General features: G+C 38.8%; 1 non-coding gene across 1 annotated transcript; it reads right to left on the reverse strand.

The window, feature by feature from the left end:
• Positions 1-1,983: 1,983 nt before the first annotated feature.
• Positions 1,984-2,056, reverse strand: TRNAR-UCU (transfer RNA arginine (anticodon UCU)). Its single transcript has one exon. It is a non-coding gene; the product is annotated as a tRNA-Arg (tRNA).
• Positions 2,057-10,503: the final 8,447 nt, after the last annotated feature.

The raw sequence follows: 10,503 nt of genomic DNA on the forward strand, positions 1-10,503 counted from the left end.
AACCACTTTCTCTCTCTAACCCAATTCTTAAACTGAAAAACAAGATACTTACTAACTCTCACTCACTTATTTATAGGCTACAAGCCTCAATAACAGTGGCGGATCCAGGACCCCGGGGTCAGGGGGTTTAAATTTTTCAAATAAGCACATCGATAAAAATATAATGATGAAGTTTTATGGAATCTTTTACATGAAAGTAAAACACTAAAAGTTCAAAATACTGAAGGATATGAGTAAGAAAAACAAAAATTATACAACTCAATCAGATTACAAAGTGGAAGCTTAACTTCAAATCTAACACAATAACAATCATATATGCAAAACAAGAATGTATTGAAATAAATTGTAGCAGAGTACAAATTTTCTAACACTCAAGAGGACCTTCAAAGAGACCAATTGAACATTATAAGATTAATAAAACCATCCACTAAAGCCCCAAACTCTTACACGGCCAACAGATACAAAACCAACAAATATGGATCACGAACAAGGGTCCCTTAAAGGGCCAATATCAAATATTCAAATCATTGCCTGCTTAGTTTGAATTGATATCAATGTCCTGCTGCAGACCAAAATCACCTCCTCCAAAGATTTCTTTCAGTACATAACCCACAAATATACCAAGAATTCCACATCTGCAACTGCAACCAGCTTCAATTCCCTCACAGAGAGTCAAGACAAATTAAAGGTTCATTGATCCATTCAAAAACAGAATAAAGGAAAGAGCTACATTTGGCCCTCAACCATTCCCACACCTTCAAACGACACTTCTCAAAGATTTCCTCTGAGTCAAATCCTCCTCCCCTAAAAATCATATCATTCCTTACTGTCCAAATGTGCCAGATTACACATAACCAAATAGTCGATACTCCAACCTTCCTGGACCTGTAAATGATCCAAAAAAAAGAGTAAAATGTTCTCTAACAGAACCCAGAATTACAAAACAGAAGCCAATCCATTGAAAGACCAAGGACCATAATTGCCATGCGCACTGACAAGTGAAAAATATATGCAGAACTGATTCCTCAGATATCCCGCAGAGTGGGCAACGATCATCTGCTACCTTACACTCCCAAGCCCAAATTTTGGTTTCCCAGAGTAGAATTTCAAAATTTCTTTGCAAAGAACATAACTTTACTAAAACCCCATTTGCCTCATAAACTGAGAACATCTAAAAACTATGATTATAGCAAAAATACACAAATATATACTACAAAATACAAAGTGAGAATCAAGCTAAGGTGATGGGTTGAAGGGATTTGAGTATTCTAAGGCTGCGATTATGACCAAATCACAAAACATGTCATAAAAATCCAGCTTGAGAAGAGAAAGGAAATCAATTTAGGGTTAGGGAAATCAGCCATACCTAGGGTAAAGCCGCAACAGAGGGCCGGCTGGACCGGTGGTCGGTGGACGGTGGTGGCCGGTGGTGGTGGTGCGCCGTGCGAGAGTGTGAGGGTGTGGTGACTGGTGAGCGAGCGTGAATCGTGAGTGAGAGGGTGAGAGCGTGAGTCTGTGAGAGAGAGGAGTAAGTGAGGGTCTGGGTGCAAATATAAAATCTCAGGGGTTCAAAAAAAAACATTACAAGGGGGTAAGTAGAATTTTTCTTTTTCTCAGGGGGTTCATCTGAACCCCTGACTTGGCTGTGGGTCCGCCCCTGCTCAATAACCTTCTAAGTTCTAACTAATCCTTTATCAACTACTAACAATACACATCTACTAACTATCTAAGCCCATACCTATCACTGGGGTGGTTTGATCATTTTGGCTTGCTGAGTGACTGGTTCTGCAATACTTATCTTCTTCTGCCAATGACACGGATTGCTCACATTTCTATGTGTATTGGTTTTCTGCTAGTGTTTATCATGTGGCTTCAAGAGTTGCTATCAAATACTAATTCAATGGATGCATATGAATTGGAGCGTGCCCTGTTACAACGGTTTCTAAATCTCCTTTTATATAAAAGGAATAAAAGAAAAATAAACACACCCAGTGGGACTCGAACCCACAATCGCTTGATTAGAAGTCAAGCGCCTTATCCATTAGGCCATGGGTGCTAATTTGTAATTGATATCAAATGAAATCTAATAATATAATAATGGTGCCCACTAAGGTGGTCCAGTTTAAAATAGGTCCACCGGTGGACCAAAGGGTAATATAGACTTTTACTATTTTCTTTACCTTTACCTTTCTCTTCTCCTCTTTTCAATTTCAAAACCTTTACCGTTCCATGCTCCTCTTTTTATATTGGAATCTTTGAGAATAGAACCCACTCATTTTTTTTCTCCTCCGGATCCGCAGAGGATTTAAGTGGGTTAATAGAATACCACTAATGCAGAATGGGCAAGATTTGTTTTTCCACTTTCAGTCCAATTTGAGATCCTACGAAAAAAAAGGGAAGGAAGAAACAATTTTCACATTAAAGATCTGGTTCTTTGTATTTGCTGCAACAACTCTTCCATGGACTATTGAGAAATCAGTTAATCTAGAATGGTATTTGGGGATGACAGATTTAGATTTAAATTTTCAAAAGGAAGTAATTAAAAGGGGTGTTTTATTAATTTATGTGTTCATTGGTGATGAAAGGAAGAAGAAGGTTGTGGTTTTTGTGGGTTTTCCTGGGTTCATGCTTTCATTCCTTGAGAATTCAGACCCTCCTTTCTTTCTTAAATGCTTTGTACCTCACCCATTACACTCTACAGAAAAACCAAACCCGAGAACCTTCTCCAAACCACCATCATCATTTTCTACCATCTGGATCTCATGGAAACTGCTACAAGGTCTCAAACACTTTCCCCCAACCAGTTCACCTGAATTCGAGTTCTGGATGAAACCCCTCTTTCCCCCAACCCAACATCCTCTCCACCGATGAACTCTTCGTCGATGGCGTCCTTCTTCCCCTCCACCTCCTACCGACCACAACTAAACCCGACCGGACACCCAAGCCTGACCCAGAAACTCCCACCTCAGCGCCACCCAGAACCCTCCCCTGCAATCACCCACTCTGTAACCACCACCCCATCAAAGCGGTGGAAAGACATATTCTGGAAGAGCGACAAGAAAACCGTAGAAGAGAACAACGACAAACCTGCCCTGTACTGTGTTGGATGGAGAGTGAGGAAAGTTGGAGAAGAAGGGAAAGAGAGTATGTTACGTTTTTATCCTTTTAACATTAACTTAATCTTAACCAACCATTTTAAGAATATTCCAAGATTCCTCCATCCAACAGTTCTTAGGCCATGGTCCACCATGGACCAATTTCAAAGTTGTCCACCCTAGTGGGCACCTATAATAATAGCGTTTGCTTTATGTGACTAAAATTAAATTCATAAATAAATTAAAATTATATATATCATATTTAACTTAATCACTGCATTTCATATACATATAAATTGCACCCTTCATGGATCAACCTCATCGCCCAACCCATATGTCTCCTAACTTTTACCACGTGAGCTATCATTCGGGGACATCATATATATATATATATATATATATATATACACTAGTAGTTTTACCCGTGCGATGCACGAGGGATATTCATTTTAATTTATTTTGTGGGTTTTTATGATTTTTACGTTATTTTCTAAAATATATTTTCGTATTAATATATTATTTTTATATTAGAATTTTTTTTGATAAATGTGTTTTTTTTGTTTGGTTGTAGCATGATAATAGATTTAATGTGTCTGTGGTGTCTTGTCTCCCCTAAGACGACATAACACATACTTTTAACTTGTCTTGTTTTACAACCCTTGTCATGTATTGAGTTGAAGTATTGTACTTCTTTACAATACAAATTTGGCTTATCAAAAAAAAAAAAAAACCTTGTCGTTTGTCGTTTGTGTGCTGCTTTGGTAATATATATATATATATTGGATTGTATTACCTATATGGAGGATTTTATATGTTTTTCTTTACTTTGACTGATGTTGGTAGTGCAGGTATCCTCATGTCTTTTCTCTACACTATTCGGGAGGATCCGAATAATATGTTTCGTCACATTGAGTTTTTTGTTGTGACATGCTGCTGCATTGTGTCCATATTTGGTGACAACAAATACCTCATATGCACCAAAACCTCCAGGGAGCTTCCTCCCCGGCACGTGCTCGACATCCTCCAGATGTGGTGAAAGTCAATTTTGATACAATATGCGTCCATATTTTTGTTTTGAATTAATATTTTGTTGAAATTTGTGTTGAAACTTTCAGTTGTTCTTGGCATTCCACAACAACAACTTCTCCTCCAAAAGGTTGGTTGAAACTGTACTTATTAGTAAATATTATAATATCTCCGAGTATTTAGTCTACAACTTCAAAATAATGCTGGTGAGTAATGGATTCTTCGTCCTTTGATCTTATAACTGTTGTTAAGGTTCTCCAAATAAAAGTTCTCTCTGTTCTCTCCAAATAAAAGTTCTCAATTTGAGTCATTCAGGGGAAGTCGTCTAATGACATGTTGTTGCTCTGCAATAAAGTGATTAATTTTGCAAATACGGAAACTTTTATTTGCTCCTAAGTAAGTTTTAAATCTACAACATTATAAATGATAGTGTAAGAAAACTATTGCATTATAAATAGTGTTGTTTTTATATAATCTTTGTTTTAAATGCACTCATTTCTACGTTACATAGTCAGTTTCTATCTTGCAAAATAAAACACCATTATAAGAATTGTTTTTATTTTATTTTAAAATGACATTGTTTACTTTTTATTGGATCGTATTTTTTTTTAAACTCATAAAAATATGATTTTTTTATTTGGTCTATGATTATTAAATGATATTAATGCATAATATGGAACACTGTTTTTTTTTGAAATATATGTAAATATTGCACATGTTATATGAAGTTATGGATGTGAAAAGTTTTTTATCTCATGAATTTAATTCCTTTTTTTTATGATTAGACACTTTGAAGTGAGGTTTAAATTCATTTTCGAAGGTTACAAATTTCTTAATTTCTATTTAAATCCTAAATTTTTTTTTATATAACACTTAAAAGGTTACAAAGAACAACAAAGATGAAAACTAACGAACGGTCATGATTGATCTCCTATAAAAAAATCTACACAGTTAGAAAGATATACATGATAAAAAAAACATTCATGACTCGTAGTTAACTGAATGACTACTATATCCTTCAATTTTTCAAACTACCTTCTCTTAAGACTTTATATAAGAGAGACGCACTTGTGTGTTTTGAACCCCTCTCGTATTTCCTACAAATCTTTATATACAAAAATAATATAATTAATTGAATTCTGACACTATATAACTAAATTTTAATTTGATGATTTTTTATTTGAAACATACCATTAGTAATATTAATTTGTTTAATGATGTATTGACACTTTTAATTGACATTTTAAATTTATTCTTGAAATTTACAATTTATATCTACCTCCTAATTGGTTTTTTAATTAAGGTTACAAAGAACGTTCAAGATGAAAACCAACGAACGATCATGATTGGTCTCCCATAAAATAAATCTACACAATTACAAAAATATCCACGGTAAAAAATATATTCATGAGTCATGGTTAATTGAAGGACAATTTAAATAATTTAACTTGAATATCATTATTCCTTCAATTTCTTTAAAAAATATTAAGGATTTGATTTCAATAGGAAGATAAAAAAAAATTAAGTACACTCATTAAATAGTGTTGATAAATAAAAGGAATAAGAAGGCATAATGTAAGACCCAAGTTTTTAAGCTTATGCTAAGTGAATAAAATCTTATTCACGATTAGGGTTGATGTATTGTGAAAGGAAACCGGAACAAGAGTTTGTCAAATGAAATAGATTTATGAAGGAGAAAGTTCAGGAAAAGTCAAAGGATTTTATCGAAGTCGATTTAAGTTATAGCACGATCGTTATACGCTTAAACCTAGGTCAGAAACCCTAGTATATAGCTAGTTTTCACTTATAGGCCGATGGAAGTTAATTCCAAAAATCTTCAGAGAAATGTTAGAACTTATCTTTTTCCATAGATCAAAATCGTTTCAAGGCGAAACTCTAGGATCTACGAACGTCCGATTCCAATCATCGGAAGTTTGCCGAAACCGAAACCCTGGTATTTCAAAACCCTAGAATCAACCGACAATGAAGACTTTTTCTATTCGGAACATCAAATGAAGATTCTACATGCGCACACCCATTTCTCTTGATGATTTCAATCTTTCTTCAGAAGGAAGTTTTCCATTCCGACATTCGATGCAAAAAGCAACTTATCGGGTAAAATAGTTTTATACCGATTATGCATTAGTCACTAAAAATACAAGGAGACCTCATTTTAGTTTTGGAATTCTTTCGCCAAAACCTATCTTAGAATTCATGGAGAATGAAGCCAAAAAAATCAGATTCGCGAAACTTTCATTTTACCGCGTTTTGCCAACCTCTATATATAGCCAAGAAATGAGAAAAAAACAAATATCTTACCCATTTTCACCAAGGAGGCCGCGAGTTTGAGAGGAGAGGAGGAAGAAGAGCTTTTGTTCGATTCTTGCGTGATCGTCGATCAATCAGTTGCTACTTCAAGGTTTCGAGGTATAGTCGCTAATCCTTACCTCTGATCGCTTTTTCCATAGCTTTTCTGTAGACTTTTCTGAGCTGATAGTTTATGGGTTTTTGCAAAACTATCCCGAATCTTTCATTTCTGATTCTAAACCTCTTCTTTATGTGCCCAAGATCACTTCTGCCGGATTAGATTTTCCGTTATGTCGCCGGAATTCCGCCGGAATCAATTTTAGCCTAAAATACCCATTTTTGGAGTTTTTGGAGTAAAGCTTCAACCTTTAGGCTGAAAACTATCGCCTTAGCTTAGTGCTAGTAGGATTAGTTGTCATAAACGTCGTTGGTGACGTCCCTGCAAAATTTTATTTTTGGGATTTCAGTTTTGAAAAATCCTAAGTTAAAAATCATGACCAAAATACCCCTGCGACAGTTTTTGATCCGATAATTTTACCGAGTTCAGAATACCCTTAGTTACGGCTTATGAAAGCATAGGAACCAAGTTTGATCGAAGAAAAATCGAGTCTCCTAATTACCTAAAGTGGCCGAACCTATTAAAGGGGGAGGAGGAAATTTCCTTTTCCGAAAACTTGTCTTTTCGCGCTAGATTATCGTACCTTAGAGTATAGATTACTTCGAGTAACCTTAGTAAGTATCGATAGCTTAGTTTTCGATAGATTCTGATAGTATTTCTGTGGTTTTGCTCTAAAGGTGATTTTGAGGAATTCCCAGAGGAGCAAGCCTTTGATTGTGAACAAGTGTTAGGAGATCGTCCTGGAGAATCTACAGGTGAGGGCTTCTCACTGAATCTCTAGTTAATGCTTAGGGTCGATGTTTTCGACATTGTTTATTGTTTATGCACTGGATTGTGTGTGATTGGAAAATGTTTTCTGAGGCTTCGGCTGACAATGTAGATGATTCATCTACTGAATGTTTTTGAGATTGACTTACATGCTATGTGCTATGTGGGTAATCTAGGATGTGTGGTGCATGCTTTATACGCTAAGTGTTAAGTATTTATGATGAGATTCTTCGATATATGACATGTTGTTGATTGTGATGATTTAAATATGCTCTGCACTGGAATCTGAGATTCTGAATGGTGAGAATAGCGGGCAGGTCATGCCGATTTTATTTTGAGAGTTTTGAGAAAGTTTGATAGGACGAACGAGGTTCGGGCCTTAATTTTGTTTAGTGGATCGAGACATCCTCTGGAAGCGACTTGGGATTGGGAGATCCTGAAAATGTATAAGACTTGCGATAAGACAAAATGGAATCTATTTTATAAAGAAAACTCATAAGACCTTAAATAACCTCTAAATCTTTAAGTAATGGTATAAATCTCGAAAGGAGGCTTCCGATGCAAATCATAGTTTTGGAAAAACGAGGAGTGTCGTCGGATCCAAGTGTTGAGTTTGTTGTTGTGCTGTTGGAGCAGCGTTTGTTGTTGTGCTGTTGGAGCAGCGTTTATTGTTGTGCTGTTGGAGCAGCGTTTGTTATTGTGCTGTTGGAGCAGCGTTTGTTGTGGTGCTGTTGGAGCAGCTATGTGTCGTTATGAAGTGTGTCTTTTGGTCGCAGAATCGACTTTACCTTAGGGTAAGCTTTTAGAGACTTTAACTTCCCTAGAACACGTGGCGACGTGTCGAGTGAGGACGGAGACGTTGTTTGACTAATCATTTTGCATACATGCAACATTAATGGGGTATTAACACAGGACGTACTCTGGACCTCGTCGGTTTCCAAAATGGTCATAAGACCCGGAATGCCGTGAAAGAGCGTTTATAGACGTCTTGGACTGGGCGGGACATAAAGAAGATTATGTCCCGCCCAAAATGAACAATAAATGATTGAAGATAGCCATGGCGGGAAGTGCGACACAACGAGCTTCATTGCCCCCCTTAGATGATGGACCCACAAGCCAGCTGGAAGATTCCTTTGGATTTGTCTTATATGTACAGGGATTTGGGCCCTGATTGTCAGGCCCAAATATAGGAAAGGTCCATATCATGACCACCCCCTCTATAAAAGGGGAGGTCATCCACTTGTACGGGACCAACTTTTTCAGCATTAATGAGAATATTCCTTTTATGGTAGTTTTGCTATTTTAGTGCTCTGCTAGGGTTTACTTTCTGTCACTCTTTTACGTAAGCTTGCCCTAGTGCAGAACATTGGCGCCGTCTGTGGCTCTGACTTAGCTCTTCCGGTGACAAAAGGAGGAATTGCGAGCCATGGAGACTCGTTCATGCGGCGGGGGTCGACGCGATCATCGCCGGCGCGGTGGTGGTCGACACGGCGGTCGCGGCGGCGGACGAAACAACAACCGTCCCGTACTGGACGAGCAAGAGCAGGAAGCTTCCTCGGAGGGGGTCCACTCAGTGGCGCCGTCGCCAGCGTCATTGGTGCATGCAGCTCCGGGAAGACCTTCAGATCTGATCGCTAAATCAGATCCAGGTGTTCGGCGGCGTTCAACGCCGCCTGAATATGTAAACTTGGAAGATCTTAAAACCACTGCTCCACGGAGAGCGCAAGAGGCAGTGACAGGTATCACGCCTGCGGCTTTGCAACAAATGTTAGATACCTTGCAGAAGGTGCAGTCCCAAAACGAGCAGTTGCAAGCCCAAGTTGAGTATCTTACTCAGCGGCAGGATTTTAAGCAAGAACAACGTCTGGAGGCGGAGGATGTAGTTGAATTTCAACCTTTTGTTCCAGCCATAACTAGGGTGGACATTCCAAAGCACCTGCAAACCATGACATTAGACGCCTTCTCGGGCGAATCTGATCCTATGGAGCACCTTAGATATTTCAATACCAAAATGGTGATCGGCGGGGCGACGGATGCGGTAAAATGTCGATTATTGCCCTCCACGTTCAAAGGCATGGCGATGCAGTGGTTCATTCGACAACCGCCCTTCTCCATTGATAATTTCACTGATCTGTCCACGAAATTTCTGACTCAATTCTCCGCCAATAAAACCACAAAGGCAACAATGTTTGATCTTATCAGCATACATCAGCAACCAGGTGAGAAATTAAAAACCTACATGGCACGCTTCAGCAAGATGGCGGTGCAGTTGGAGGATGAAAATCCAGATGTCTGTTTGGCGTCATTCAAAAATGGCCTTCGGGCGGGAGATTTGAATAGAGACTTAACAAGGCGACTGGCAAAGGATATGATGGATCTTCGCGCTCGTGTTCAAGAGTTCATATTAATCGAGCAAGATGATCAGAAGAAACAAGAAAGAGAGGAAGGACGCAAACAGTCTCAGATTGGCGGTGTTTCACAGGAAAAATCCAAGGCGGGGAAGGAAACCAGGGTAGCGCAAACCCCCCGTGTACCAAGACCGGGACCATACCAAAACTCTAAACCTGGTTTTCAAAATACATGGCACAGAAATTCACAAGGTCCCACTGCTGCCACAGCTGGTCAGCCTGGTGCTTCGCCAACGCCAGTCCCACTTACTAAGTTGAATGCACCCTTAAGTACCATTTTAAGGGCAGTTGGGCAGACCAACGTTGTGCAGTATCCTCCACCACCACGGCGGCCGCTAGCTAACGTGGACACCAATAGGTGGTGCGAGTACCACAAGGCGTTGGGGCATACGACAGATAATTGTTGGAATTTAAGGCGGGAAATTGATCGTTTGATTAAAGCTGGCCATTTGGCAAACTTTGTTAAAGACACAGCAACGCCGGAGGTAGCTAAGATCACTCAGGGGGACAAAGGCAAAGGTAAAGAGATAGTTGAAGAGTTGGGCGATCCTGTTGGGGAATGCTCATCTATTGCTGGAGGATTTGGCGGGGGTGCAATTTCAAGTAAGGCTAGAAAACGCTACGTGGCGGCAGTACACTCAGTACAGGAGTCGTACGAAGGCGAGTGTTGGGTGAATCATTCCCCTATTATATTTACCCCTCAGGATTTCGCGCATGTAATTCCTCATGACAACGATCCAATTGTGGTGACAATCAGGGTTAACAATTATGTGACAAAGAA

Source organism: Lotus japonicus, chromosome 5, assembly GCF_012489685.1.
Source record: "Lotus japonicus ecotype B-129 chromosome 5, LjGifu_v1.2".
NCBI classification, from domain to species: domain Eukaryota; kingdom Viridiplantae; phylum Streptophyta; class Magnoliopsida; order Fabales; family Fabaceae; genus Lotus; species Lotus japonicus.